The sequence below is a fragment of the Hyaena hyaena genome, unplaced genomic scaffold (genome assembly GCF_003009895.1).
Source record: "Hyaena hyaena isolate Hyena2069 unplaced genomic scaffold, ASM300989v1 scaffold_79, whole genome shotgun sequence".
Classification (NCBI taxonomy): Eukaryota; Metazoa; Chordata; class Mammalia; order Carnivora; family Hyaenidae; genus Hyaena; species Hyaena hyaena.
The window spans coordinates 3,205,228-3,221,308 of NW_024080711.1; the positions used below are offsets into that span (position 1 = coordinate 3,205,228).

The following is a 16,081-nucleotide window of genomic DNA, read 5'->3' on the forward strand; positions in this document are numbered from 1 at the left end:
AAGACCAGGACAGACCCCTGCATGTACCATGTCTACTGATCATAGCATTCTGCAAAGCTTCCGTTCCAGCGGAAGTATCATCAAGTCTCATTTAACAAGCAGACCCGACCACACATAGTTAAAATCTGCAGCGCTTTGGTGAAAGTCCGGACACTCCTCACTGTAGGTGAGGAGAAACACTGCAGATGACTGACCTGAGGGAAAGAGAAGCCAAAACACAGCAGCAGAGGGGCACATCGGTGGCTCTGTTGGTTAAGTGTCCATCTCTTGATTTCAGCTCAGGTTACAATCTCACAGTTCATGAGATCGAATCCCGTATCAGGCTCTGTGTTGACTGCATGGAGCCTTCTTGGGATTTTCTCTCTTCTCTCTGTCTCTGCTCCTTCCTCACTCATGCGCGTGCACACACACACACACACACACACACACACCCTCTCTCTCTCTCTTTCTCTTTCTCTCTCTCTCTCAAAATAAATAAACTTAAAACAAGACAAAAAACCACAGCAGCTGAGTGCACACAGCACAAACCAGAGACACTACCTGAAGTGCCATGCCCTCGACATTATATGATCTCTTCTTTATGAAGGTATACTCTCAGGAGCAGGAACTATAACAGGCGTTCCTAACATATAGAAGACAGGGACCTAGACACAATGTCAAGAATGAAGAATTTATCCCAAAAGAAAGAACAAGAAAATGTTATGGCTGGGGATCTAATCAAAACTCATGTAAGTAATATGCCTGATCCAGAATTTAAAGCAACAATCATAAGGATACTCGCTGGGTTTGAGAAGAGCATGGAAGACATCAGGGAGACCTTTACTGCAGAGATTAAAGAGCTAAAAAACAATCAGGCCAAAATGAAAAATGCAATAACTGAGATGTGAAACTGCCTGTATATGATGACCACAAGGGTGGAAGATTCAGAGGAACCAGTAAGTGATATAGAAGATAGAATTAATGGAAAATAATGAAGCTGAACAAGAGAGAAAGGATAATTTTGGATCAGGAAAGTAGACTTAGGGAATCCAGTGACTCCATCAAACATAATAACATTCATATCATAGGAGTCCAAGAAGAAGAGAGAAAAGAGGACAGAGGATTTGAAGAAACAATAGCTGAAAACTTACCTAATCTGGAGAAGGAAACTGACATCCAAATCCAGGTAGCACAGAGAACTCCCATCAAAATCAACAAAAGCAGGCCAGCACCAAGACATATAATTAAATTTGCAGAATATAATGATAAAGAGAAAATCCTAAAGCAGCAAGAGAAAAGTCTAACTTACAAGGGAAGACAAATAAGGTTAGCAGGAGACTTGTCCACAGAAACTTGGTAGGCCAGAAGGGAATGGCATGATATATCCAGTGTGCTGAATGGGGAAAATCTGCAGCCCGGAATACTCTTTCCAGCAAGCCTATCATTCAGAATAGAAGGAGTGATCACGAGTTTCCTAGACAAACAAAAACTAGTTTGTGACTACTAAACCAGCCTTGCAAGATATTATAAGGTACTTGAGTGGGAATGAAAGACCAAGAGCAACAAAGACTAGAAAGGAACAGAAAAAATTCTCCAGAAACAATGACAAAACAGGTAATAACAAAATGGCACTAAGTTCATAGCTATGAATAATCACTCTGAGCATAAATGGACTAAATACTCCAATCAAAAGACATAGGATGTCAGAATGTATATAAAAAAAGGAAAAAACAAACGAACAAACAAACAAAAAAACCAAGATCTTTTTATATGCTGCCTACAAGAGATGACTTTTAGACCTAAAGATACCTGCAGATTGAAAATCAAGGGGTGGAGAACCATTTATCATGCTAATGGATGTCAAAAGAAAGCCAGAGTAGCCATACATATATCAGACAAACTAGATTTTAAACAAAGGACTGTAACAAGAGTTGAAGAAGAACACTATATCATAATAAAGGGGCCTATCCAACAAGAAGATCTAACAGTTGTGATATTTATGCCCCCAACTTGGAATTTATGCCCCCAACTTGGAACACCCAAAAATATAAAACGGTTAATAACAAACATAGAGGAACTCATTGATAACAATAATGCCATAATAATAGAGAAATTTAACACCCACTTACTTCAATGAATAGATCATGTAAACAGAAAATCAACAAGGAAACAATAGCTTTGAATTGCAGACCAGATGGATTAACAGAGATATTCAGAATGTTTCATCTTAAAGCAGTGGAATACACATTCTTTTCAAGTATACATAGGACAATCTCCAGAATAGATCGCATACTGGGTTACAAATCAGGCGTCAAGAATGCAAAAAAAAAAAAAAAAAAAAAATTGAGATTACATAATGCACCTTTTCTGACCATAGTGCTATGAAAAAATTTAGAAATACCACAAATACATGGAGGTTAAAGAACATTCTACCAAAGAATGAATGGGTAAACCAGGAAATTAAAGAAGAAATAAAAAATCACACGAAAACAAATGAAAACATGAAGGTTCAAAAGGTGTAGGATGCAGCAGAAGTGGTCATAAGAGGGAACTATCTAACAATACAGGGCTATCTCAAGAAGCAAGAAAAAACTCAGGCAACCTATCCTTACACCTAAGGGAGCTAGAAAAAGAACAACTGTAGCCAGCAGAAGCAGGCAAGTGATAAAGATTAGAGCAGAAATAAATGATATAGAAACTAAACAATGAGTAGAACAGATCAATGAAACCAGAAATTAATAAAATTGGTAAACCCATAGTCAGACTGATGAAAAAGAAAAGAGGAAGGACCCAAGTAAGTAAAATCACAAATGCAAAGGAGAAATAACAACCAACACCACACGCATACAATTGTAAGAGAATATAATGAAAAGTTTATATGCCATCATATCAGACAATCTGGAAGAAATGGATAAATGCCTAAACATATAAACTGCTAAAACAGAAACAGGAAGAAATAGAAAGTTGAAGAGACCAATAACCAGCAAAGAAATGGAATCAGTAATCAAAGATTTCCCAATAAACAAAAGTCCAGGGCCAGATGGCTTCATGGGTATATTCTACTAAACATTTATTTATTTAATGATTTTTACTATCAGATTTTTAAAATATATTTTTGAGAGAGAGAGAGAGAAACAGAGTGCGAGTGAGGGAGGCACAGAGAGAGAGGAGAGAAACACAGAATCTGAAGCAGGCTCTGAGCTGTCAGGACAGAGCTGGACGTCGGGCTCGAACACACAAACTGAGATCATGACCTCAGCCAAAGTTGGACGCTTAACTGACTGAGCCACCAGGCACCCCATTTTTTTTAAAAATCTTTTTTTTTTTTTTTTTTGAGAGAGAGAGAGGCAGACTGTGAGAAGGGGAGGAGCAGAGAGAGAGGGAGACACAGAATCTGAAGCAGGCTCCAGGCTCTGAGCTGTCAGCACAGAGCCTAATCCAGGGCTTGAACTCACAAACTGCGAGATCATGACCTGAGCCAAAGTCGGAAGCTTAGCCGACTGAGTCACCCAGGCACCCTCTAGTAAGCATTTAAAGAAGAGTTAATACCTGTTCTTCTCAAACTGTTCAAATTAAAAAAAAAATGAATTGGAAGGAAAACTTCCAAAACTCATTCTGTGAGGCCAGCATTACTCTGATTCCAAAACCAAAGCTCCACTAAAAAAGGGGACACCAGGTCAATGACTCTGATGAACATGGATGCAAAAATTCTCGACAAAATACTAGCAAATCAAATCTAACAGTACATTGAAAGAATCATTTATCACAATCAAGTGGGATTTATTCCCGGGCTGCAAGGGTGGTTCAGTATTCACAAATCAATCAGCAGGATACACCACATAAATAAAAGAAAGGAAAAACCATGAGATCCTCTCAATAAATGCAGAAAAAGCATTTGACAAAGTACAACATCCATTCATGGTTAAAAAAAAAACAAAACCCTCAACAAAGCAGGGATAGAGGGAGCATACCTCAACATCATAAAGGCCATATACAAACCCCCCACAGCTAATATCATCCTCAGTGGGGGAAAAACTTTCTTCTGTGGTCAGGAACAAGACAGGGATGTCTTTTCTCACCACTGTTATTGAACATAGTACTGGAAGTCCTAGCCTCATCAATTAGATGAGAAATAAAAGGCATCCGAATTAGCAAGGAAGAAGTCAAACTTTCACTATTTGTTGATGACATGATACTCTATAGAAAACCCTAAAGATTCCACCAAAAAATTGCTAGGAGTGATACACAAATTCAATAAAGTCGCAGGATGCAAAATCAATGTACAGAAATCTATTGCATTTCTATATACTAATAATGAAGTGGAGGAAAGTGAAGTTAATCCCATTTACAATTGCACCCAAACCCAGAAGATAACCTAGGCATAAACCTAGCTAAAGAAGCAAAAGATCTATACTCTGAAAACTATAAAACACTGATGAAAGGAATTGAAGTTGACACAAAAAATGGAAAAACATCCCATTCTCATGGATTGGTAGAACAAATATTGTTAAAATGTACATACTACCCAAAACAATCTACACACTTAATGTAATCCCTGTCAAAATACCAACAACATTTTTCACAGAATCAGAATAAACAATCCAAAAATTTGTATGGAACCACGAAAGACCCTGAAGAGCCAAAGCAATCTTGGAAAAGAAAAGCAAAGCTGGAGGCATCTCAATTCTGGACTTCAAGCTATTACAAAGCTGTAGTGATCAAGACAGTATGGTACTGGCACAAAAACAGACACATAGATCAGTGGAACAGAATAGAAAACCCAGAAATTAACCCACAACTATATGGTTAACTGATCTTTGACAAAACAGTAAAGAATATTCAATGGAAAAAAGACAGTCTCTTCAGCAAATGATATTGGGAAACCTGGACAACAACATGCCAAAGAATGTAACTGGACTACTTTTTTAAAAAATTTTTTTATTTTTATTTATTTCTAGGAGAGAGAGAGACAGAGACAGCGTGAGCAGGGGAGGGGCAGAGAGAGAGGGAGACACAGAATCTGAAACAGGCTCCAGGCTCTGAGCTGTCAGCACAGAGCCTGGCGTGGGGCTCGAACCCACGAACTGTGAGATCATGACCTGAGCTGAAGTCAGATGCTTAACTGACTGAGCCACCCAGGCACCCTCATAAGAAAAACTCTTAACAAACTGGGTATAGAGGGAATATACCTCAAAATAATAAAAATCATATATCAGAAGTCCATAACTAATATACTCAGTGGTGGCTTTCAGTTTTTCACCTAAGATCAGGGACAAGACAACGATGCCAACTCTGCATGTTTAGTTACCAAGGTACTAGAAGTCCTAGCCAGAGAAATCAGGCTGAGGAAAAGAAATAAAAGCCATCCAAATCAGAAAGGAGGAAGTAAAACTGATGACATGATATTATATATAGAAAACGATACAGATCCATGAAAAAACTGTTAGAACTGAGTAATTCAGTAAAGCTGTGGGATATAAAACCAATATACAAAAATCTTGTGTTTCTATACACGAATAATGAACTGTCAGGAAGAGGAATTAAGAAAACAGTCCCATTTGCAACTGTATCAGAAAGAATAAAGTACCTAGAAATGAATTTGACCCAGGAGATGAAAGATCCATACACTGATAATTGTAACATGTTGATTAAGGAAATTGAAGGAAACACAAATAAATGGAAAGATATTTTGTGCTCATGCATTGGAAGAATTAATATTGTTAAAATATCTATACTCTCCAAAACCATTTATAGATTCAGTGTAATCTCCATCAAAATTCTAATGGCATTTTCCCCAGTAATAGAACAAACAGTCCTAAAATATGTATGGAACCACAAAAATAGCCTAATCAATCTTGGGAAAGAATAGAGCTGGAGGTATTACCCTTCCAGATTTCAAATTATATTACAAAACTACAGTAATCAAACCAGTATGGTAATGGCATTAAAACAAACACACAGATCAATGAAGCAGAATAGAGAGCCCAGAAATAAACCCATGTGTATATGGTCAATTAATTTACAACAGCAGAGCCAAGGATATACTATCGGGAAAGCATAGTCTGTTCAAAAATGGCGTTGGGAAAATTGGAGGACAGACACATTTAAAGTAATGAATTGATGGGGCTCCTGGGTGGCTCAGTGGGTTAAGCATCCGACTTCGGCTCAGGTCATGATCTCATGGTTTGTGGGTTCGAGCTCCACATCAGGCTCTGTGCTGACAGCTAGCTCAGAGCCTGGAGCCTGTCTTTGGATTCTGTGACTCCCTCTCTCTCTCTGACCCTCCCCTGTTCACGCTGTCTCTATCTCTCTCTCAAAATAAATAAAACATTAAAAAAATGTTTTAAATAATGAATTGTCCCCTATCTTATACAATATGCAAAAGTCAACTGAAAATGGATTGCAGACTTGAATGTAAGCCCTGAAACCGTAAATGTAGAAGAAAAATTAGGTGGGAAGCTGCTTGACGTTGGTCTTCGCAATGATTTTCTTTTGGATATGACACCAAAGCACAGGCAATATAACTAAAATAAGTTGGGACTATAGCAAACTAAAAAGTTTGTGGATAGCAAAAGAAACAAAAAAAATGAAAAGGCAACCTATAGAATGGTAGAAAATATTTGCAAACCATATATTGGATAAGGTGTTAATGTCCAAAGTATATAAAGAGCTTCTGCAATTCAATAACAAAAATGACTGTTTCTAAATATCAAAATTGTTGAGGATATCAGTGCTATATAAATTTTATTTTATGAAATATTTAATTATCTAAATTAGTATTTTTAATTTTGTTAACTTGTTTGTTACTGAAATTTGTGAATAATACTTTGCCAATTGAGTTAGGTATTCACCAATTAATATGGCAGCTAATACCATATAGGCCTTTAAAAAATTTTGTTTTGTGGTACATTTACTTAATGGTGAGCTGGCTTGAGTAGGTTTTGGTGAGTTACCAGGTAGTGAATTAGCTCTGCTTATAAATGTAAATGTCTCACTAATTTGGATAAATTTAAGTCTGACCTCCATTTGAATTTCATTTATTTTGTTATGTAATTACTGATTTCTTGTTATTTTCTAATGTTTTTTAAAAAAAACTTATCCAGTCATTTTCCTTTTTATTACTTTTTTTAAAGTTTATTTTGAGAGAGAGAAAGTGCAAGCAGGGGAGGGTGGAGAAGAGAGAGGGAATCCCAAGCAGGCTCCACACCGTCAGTGCAAAGCTCAGCATGGGGCTTGATCTCATGATGCTGAAATCATGACCTGAGCTGAAATCAAGAGTCTGAGCCTCCCAAGTACCTCTGTATCCAGTTATTTTTCAGAGATACAGCCTAAGCATTGCTAAATGGTAATAACTTTGTATAATTGCATCACCCATTTATCAAAACCTTTTGGAGATAATTTTTTTTTAGTACAGAACATGAAAAAGATAAATAAAAATTAGCTCCTTGTAGTATTAATCTTTGTTTTTAATTTTAGAGTGTGAGGGAGAGAGTGAGAGTGGGGGAGAGGGGGCAGAGTGAGAGAGAGAGAATCTTAAGCAGGCCCATGCTCAGCACAGAGTCTGACTTGGGGCTCAATCCTATGACCCTAGGATCATGACTTGAGCTGAAATCAAGAGTTGGACAGTGAACCAACTGAGCCACCCAGGCGCCCCAACTGCCTGTAGTATCGTAATCTTAATGTATTCTTCTGCTAAAACAACATAGGTATTTCCATAGCAGAGTTGTACACATGAAATATTAAAGAAACTAGGAAATCATTTGTATCTGTAAAGAATTCTAAAACAATGTGGCAGAAATTAAAATTGATTCTAAATTCTGGGAGTAGAAGATTATCCAATAGATAAGGAACATATGTTTATTTGCTCAGTCAAACATTTTTAATAAAAACAGGTCAAAATTATTGGTAGGAAAGAAGTGCTAATTAATAGAGCATAATAAAAACCACCTTTTTTTTTTTTTTTTTTTTTACTGCAGAGTTTTAGCTGCCTATGAAGTTCTAGTTCTCTGATAGCCTGAGAGAACACACATAACAGCACAGCTTCCGTGCCTTGCTGCTCTCATGCATGATGCAGCCAAATGCCATCAGCCTTTTTTCCCTTTCTGGCATAGCACGTTATTTTGTGTTGGCCTTGTTTCCTCTTATGAGCCTGTTACTGCTTTCCCTTCTGGCTCTGGCTTCAGTTAGCCTCCTGGTTCAGGTTTGCCTTGTTTTCCTGGCTCTGGCTGTGTTTGTCTTCCATTCTCTGCTTCCTCAGTCAGCCCAGAAGGTCCCACACCTCCTGCCTTAAAGTTCATTTCCTTTTCTCTGCTCAATGCTTATGCTTCCCTTCTGGCCCTAAAACCTCCCTCTTCTGACTCGTGCACCAAGAATTACAGTGATTTGAAACCTCTGTAGGGTGACCCAATGACCTGTCACATCTGCATGTATAATAGGTGATTATGAAAGCACCTCATGTTATTTGGCTATTTTTAGCCCTTAACCTACTCTCCTAAACTTTAGGAATATTCTGAAAGTCATGAGGAATGTAGAAGATATGGATTTGTCCTGAGGTTATAAAGTATAATCTATCTCTAGTTACTGTAGAGGAGTGGTTTTCAAACTGGGCCGTGAAACAAATTATTGGGAGTATGTATAACGAGCAATTAAGAGCAAAGATATAAATTGAAAAGACTTAGTAGGTATTGTTTAATGAAATTTTATTATATGCATTTATACCAATGTATTTACTATACGTAAAATATATTATTGTGGGTCAAGTTGAAAAGTGTTTGAATGTCACTGCATAGAAAATTTCCTTTTAGCCTTGGCTGCTTTCAGATAATACTTGTTCAAAGAGATTCATTCTGTATGGTTGTGATCAATTTTAGAAGCATATGTAAAAAGCCTTGAAAGAGTTGGTATGAACTACATCAAATTTATAGTAGAAGCCCTTGAAGTCTATCACAGTCTTTGCATGAGCCCCAGAACAACGTTCATCTGAGATGACTGACAGAACACTTCATTTGGAGAAGCCACTGTGAACACTGGGATGCCAAAGGGTAATTCAGCAGCATATGGGCATTTAAAGCTCTGTTGCAGGTCCTCTGGCCTTATGCTACCTTGGAAGTGACTAGGCTAAGAGGAATGCACTGAAAGATGCCTAAGTACTGAAGTCCTTACTCATCTCCCTACTGAAATCTTATAGAACTTGAATTCATTTAGATAATGACCCTCCCTCCCTCCCATTCTGTCTCTCTCTCTCTCTTTCTTCTTTCTGAGCTAGAGAGAGACAACTGATACACAAGAGTTGTCTCAAAGGCATATTAAAACTGCCCTTCTCCTTCTCTTTTTCTTCTTAAAAACAAGTACCACTACCATCAATTGTTGAGCACTTCATATGTGAACCAGGACTTTTCTCTCTATATTTATGCAAACGTCAACTTCATGAAGTAAATATTGTCTTAATCCCCATTTGAACCGTGTGTGTCTACTTATATGCAGATTTTTCCCCATAAATACAGTGCTGTAAGTGTATTATCCTTACAATTTTCTTAATAACATTTTCATCTCTCTGGTTACTTTCCTGTAAGAATACAGCTTATAATAATATACAAAATGTATGTTAATTGACTGTTTATATTATTGGTGAGGCTTCTAGTATTGGTTAAGTTTTTGAGGAGTCAAAAGTTATACACTGATTCTTGACTGTGCAGGACTTGACCCCTGTTATTGTTCAAGGTTCAATTATAATTTCACTTTTTTCTTTACAGTGAGTTAATGTCTGTGATATTATCAACTAAAACCACATTTCTCCCTTCCCCCATTGATTTGTGATACCAACTATTCTATAGGTTTTGTTTGTTTTAATCACTATGGCTTTGCAAGTTTTAGACATTTAAACTGCAGTGGTCCTTAGATGTGGGTTCCTTTTTACATTCAGCACTACCTTTGTCAATTTCGGATTTAATTGATCATTCATTTCCTATTTATGATCCTTTTCTCTTAGGCATTGAGAAAAGTTCTTACACCCTTGTGCTGAAAGTCATCAGATGATGCTTATTTAATGTGATAAATCTGCCTAGAGGTAGAGGTCTGAATGAGGTGACCTCTAGTCCTATCTTCCTTTCTTTTTTTTTTTAAACTTAGAACTCTGGTTTAATTTTCATGTCTGTAACAAGGAAGTGAGTCAACATTTATTGAGAGCCCATTATGTGCCACTCATTGTATTATGTGTTTGTATAATATTGCAAACATATAGAAAAGTTTAGAGAGTAATAAAACATGTGACATGCATTTTCCCATCACTTTATTTAATCCTAACTATCACTTTATGAGGTAGCTATTTTAGTTTTCATTTTTTCAAATGGATTATAAAATGGTTAAGTAACTTGCCAAGTAGTGAACATTGGAGCCAGTAATCAAGCCCCTTGTCTAATTGACTCCATAGCCCATACTGTATAAAAAACTGACAAAATTAAATTGAGAGATCATGTTGTTTCTTTATTAACCGCCAATGTCTGTCTGTCTTTCTTTCTTTCTTTCTTTCTTTCTTTCTTTCTTTCTTTCTTTCTTTCTTTCTTTCTTTCTTTCTTTTGTGAGAGTATCTTATGGATGGAATCAGACACTTAGTGTTTTTCTTTATTCCTTTTCATTTATTTCCCCTGAAAAACCTCATTATTTTAAGTGCTTTCATATGCTGTGACAGCAGGCTGCTTTGTCAGCCATCCTGTTCAGAATAAATAACCTGTGCTATGCCAGCATGATTTATTGCTGCCACTTCCTTTCTTTATGTTTTGAGTAATTTTATCATAAAAGGATATAAAGTATTTTAGACGTGTGCAAATGCCTGAATGACTAGAGCAGTTCACCTGGCTGTTTGGCAAACGGCCCTTGTATGGTTCTCCATTTGTTAGCAGAGAAGAAAGGAGAATAAATACGGTCCCTCCCTCAAGATCCGTGCAGAATCATATCCCCATTTCTCCTCTAATGACCCACACAAAGAACTGCAAAAAAAAGATTTCAAAGGATCAGAGAATTTATACATATACTTTATTTCTGTTCTTTGGGCAACCCTGTCATTGTGATGAGGGCAGAAAGAACTTGTTTAGCAAGTTCCCTTGCTGAACAGGTGATGCTAACTGTACCTCTCTTTCTTGGGAACTTTGAAAATGGATTTCACATCTGAATGTGTAAGATTGTTTAATCTTTAAACTGTCTATAAGCATAGGGTACCTTGGATGATCATAGCTTAAAAATATTATATATGTGTAATTAGGAGAAAGTATAATTACATTGCCAAAAATTTGGAAAATAGAGGCAGACATAATTATGTCACCCACAATTTTGCCACTCTAATAATAGTAGTATTAATATTTTGATGTATTTTGTGGTTATCTTTTTTTTTGAAATCTTCTGTATTTGAAATAAAAAAATCCTCAGAGCTAGTCTTCCATATAATATCTTAGTACCTCTTTTGGACCCAAGTCTACATGATTTATAGTGATGATGCAAAGACATTTCAAAATGTGTGTATTTGTGTCAGTGTGTGTATTTACTTAATCAGAGATAGATAACCTTTCTCATAATTGTTGTCTTGTTCACTCTGAACTTATTAATTCTTATAATCTATTATGGAAAAATAGGTTTTCATTCTTCATAACTTACTTGGTTGTAAAAAGTAATGACCCTATTTTTTGTGAGCACTTTTTAGATATTTGGGAATGTATTTTTCTCTATAAGTCTCTAGAAATTAATGATGGTTATTTTTAAGTATTTGATGCTATGGCAAATCAATGAATTTTTCAGATAACCTCTCTCTCTCTGTATAGGTATTAAATGTATCATTTGATGATCAGTTATTCTGGCTTCCCTGACAGCACAGCTAATTAAGTAGTTCTGTTAGGTAATTTAGGTAGCTATAGAGCCATTTTCAGTCTTAATTTTTGCAACCACATAAATATGAACAAAATGTAGATGGAGGCCTCAACCATGCATCTGTTCTTCCCGATGTTTTTGAATGTTTACTAGGTGCCCGGTACTGTTCAAATTCTTGAGTCTCCTAGATGAATAAGACATAATCCCTGCATTGGGGACTCTCATAAAGTTATGAGGACTTCAGGTACTGAATTTATTCAATTAATATTTTTGGTTATAGTGGTTTACTATTTTAATTTAAATTTTATTCACTTATACTTCAAATATATAATACAAAATTTACAAAAAATAGGCAATGAAAAGTTTCTTTACAAAAACTTTCTCCTATCCAATTTGTTTCCTCTCCTTAGGAGACTATATTAGCAGAAATGAAATGTATATATTTTAAAGTCAGAAACAATTAAATATTTTAAGTTTAGCTTTGAAAGGAAATTCAATTTTGAAAAGGCTATTTTATTTTATTGTGGAAGCACTATGTGCCAGGCGCTTTCCAACTATTTCATTTAATCTTTTAAATATTTTTTATCCAGCATTATCACAATTTTACAACTTACAAACAGAGTCTCAATTAAATAAGTTGCTCACGATCACATAAATACCAGGTAACTTAGCTAAGAAATAGGATGTAGGTCTGCCTCAGTTCTCCTGAGCCCATTCTTCACCAGTGATATTATACAAAATTAATGCTTTGGAATTTCAGATGAGTTACTTTAAAAGTTTGTTAATTGTTTCCCCCCTCAGAAAATGGTTATAAAATTGATTTTTGCCTCAAAGTGATAATGGTAACCTTGAATAACTAGTGAAAGAAATTTGGGAAAAGATATATGAAGAAACGATTATATATATTTTTTAATTTTAAAGAGAGAGAGAGAGAGAGAGAGCAAGCAGAAGCTGGGGAGAGGTTGGGAGACAGAGGATCAAAGCATGCTGTCAGCCCTGAGCTTGATGGGGGGCTCGAACTCACGAACCACGAGATCACAACCCCCTTCGGATTGTGACCCAAGCCAAAGTCTGAGGCTTAACCCACTGAGTCACGTAGGCACAAGAGAGAGAGTGAGAGAAAGTCTTAAGCAGGTTCCATGTTCAGTGCAGAGCCTGATGAGGGGTTCGACTGGGTCTCAGTGCCACCACCCGAGTATCATGACTTGAGCCAAAATTAAGAGTTTGACACTCAACTAACTGAGCCATTCAGGTGCCCCAAGATTCCAGTTTTTAAATGATACACTCAACTGTTTAGTTGCTCATGTTATTATGAAAGAAGAATTAAAGTTCATTTTGTCTTGAATTTACCTTCCATTGTGGAATTATTGTCATATATATATTACATATATATGTCTCTCTCTCTCTCTTTCTCACACACACACACACACACACACACACACACACACCTCAGAAAAAAATTAAGCTCAAATTCTCTGAGCAAATACCATCTGATAGTGAAGGCACATCTTTAGTGTCGGGGGAAAACAATTTGGCACTGAAAAGTTGCCCCATATCTAATCCAGATTGATCATGTAACATTTGACTAACTCTAATATGGAAAGAACTTCAGCGTTCATTGACAACCACCTTACTTTTTTAAATAATGTTTTTATTTGTTTTTGAGAGAGAGAGAGAGAGAGAGAGAGAGAGAGAGGGAGAGCGCTCAAGTGGGGGAGGGTCAGAGAGAGAGGGAGACACAGAATCCGAAGCAGGCTCCAGGCTCTGAGCTGTCAGCACAGAGCTTGACATGGGGCTTGAACTCACAAACTATGAGATCATGACCTGAGCTGAAGTTGGACACTTAACCAACTGAGCTGCCCAGTATATATATATGTATGTATATGTATATATGTAGAAATAAATTATCTCACTAGAGACATTATAAATACAGACATATCAGAGGATTTTACTTTAGGTGAATTGGCCGTTAAATTACAAATTTTCATTTTTAGCTCTCAGTTACTTTTTTACTATTGATACATTTAACTACAAAACAAGGAAGTATGGTTCTTGAATGATGGCATATATATCAGAAGGTTAATAATAACTAACCTAAAAAAACACAGACATGTGGAAGAGCTTTGAAATGAACACAATTTCGATATTTATTTAGTTTATTTGTGTTTATTTGAAAGAGAGAGTGTGTGTGTGTGCGTGCATGTGTGTGAGCAAGGGAGGAACAGAGAGAGTGAGAAAAGAGAATCCCAAGTAGGCTCCACGCTGTCAGTGTAGAGCCTGACACGGGGCTCAATCTCACGAACCGTGAGATCATGACCTGAGCCTAAACCAAGAGCTTAACCGAATGAGCCACCCTGGGCGCCCCTTGATATCATTTTTAATATATTTAAATTACACCTATCTGGGACTAGTAACAGCATTCTTTGGTGGTGGCTCATTATAAGATACTGTACTGGAAACCTGTAAATTAAGCAACTGTTTCTTATGATATGCACCATTTTCCTGGTTGGTATCTTCATCCAGAGGTTTTCTTATATAGTTCTTTAATTCTTCAAATCCTTCTCCCATAATTGCAGAGATGGGGATGATGTGTTGGAACTCCACTGTCTTCTCTGGAATCATGTTTTTCTCAAATAAAAGCAGAAAATCTTTAGGATTCTGGAGTTGATGCATCAGTACATGGAATTTATCTTGGGCACCTGGCAAGTCCATTTTATTAACTGCCAAGAGTGCACATTTTGTCTGAAGTTCCTCTTTGTACAGCTCAACTCTTTCGTAAGTAGTGTTATGGACACCCACCGTCCTCACTAACAGTTTGATGAATGTTCTCTTCCATTATCCATAAGTATTCCATGTCTTCATGAGCAGCTCCTTCTCATAGGCACAGGCAGTGACAGCTAGTGTCTGGGAGCCCTAGTTTCTTTTTTTTTTTTAATTTTTTTTTTTTTTAAATTTCTAGGAGAGAGAGAGAGAGAGACAGCGTGAGCAGGGGATGGTCAGAGAGAGAGGGAGTCACAGACTGAAACAGGCTCCAGGCTCTGAGCTGGCAGTCAGCACAGAGCCCGACGCGGGGCTCAAACCCACGAACCGTGAGATCATGACCCAAGCGAAAGTCGGCCGCTTAACCGACTAAGCCACCCAGGTGCCCCTGGGAGCCCTAGTTTCTAAAGCACGGATCTGTTTGCTTTGAGTAAAATTAAAAAAAAAATCAGTCCATTTATAAATGCACACAAATGTTAAAATAAATGGCACTAAATAGGAAATTATGTGGTTATTATTGAAAATGTTCATGTTTTCCCCTGGATAGTTCTAGATATTGACATAGAAAGGTGCACAGCCCTTTTTAGGGACTCAAAGAGATTCAGAATGACTGAAGTATAGATTAAAGGGGGATTCCGAATAGATGAGGGCAGGTGGTAGTAGTAGCTTTAAGTACTGATTGTAGAGGTAGATGCTGTGAGAAGGTGGCCTCTGTTCTGTCTTATTTCATTTTACATTTATAATAGAAAGTAGAGGTCTTTCACTATATAATCTGTTTTCTTTGCCCTTCCTATTTTTGTGGTTCTGATATTATAAATATTTGGCGGCTTAGTTTAATTTTAATATTTTTAGAGCATTATGAAACATTTTATATATCCTCAGCCTCCTCTTCTTTATTTTTATTTATTTATTTATTTTTTTGGAAGCCTCCTCTTCTTTAGATATTGATTCCCTACTAAGATCAACAGTAACAGAGTCTGTGAGGTAGCTGGGCTGCATCATTGGGGAGCACAGTTCTTTCCTCTTGAGCAAATTCGATTTCCCAGAGCAGAGTCTCGCAGACTTCATGCTAGAGGGCATATGCCTGGCTGCTGATGCTCTCGGGACTGTGTTGGGGAAAAAGCTAGAGTCTTAATATTCATTATATAAGATTTCTTTTAATTTGTCTCTGTTCAGTATATTGTCTCTGCTGTCATCTCTGCCTGGTATCCCCTAGTTTATTCATTCTGTTTTACCTTCTCCATAGATGCTTGTTTAAGCTTCTGTTGAGGTTAGGCGAGGCATGGAGTGAGTGAGGGCATCTGGGTCCTAATTTTGTTCTTTTTTTTTTTTTTTTAAATGTTTTATTTATTTCTAGGAGAGAGAGAGAGACAGCGTGAGCAGGGGAGGGTCAGAGAGAGAGGGAGTCACAGACTGAAACAGGCTCCAGGCTCTGAGCTGGCAGTCAGCACAGAGCCCGACGCGGGGCTCGAACCCACGAACCGCA

General features: G+C 37.1%; 1 protein-coding gene across 20 annotated transcripts in view; it reads left to right on the forward strand.

Annotated features, from left to right (window-relative positions):
• Positions 1–16,081, forward strand: part of RIMS2 (regulating synaptic membrane exocytosis 2) — a 599,820-nt gene that overhangs the window by 62,264 nt on the left and 521,475 nt on the right. The window lies entirely within an intron of this gene.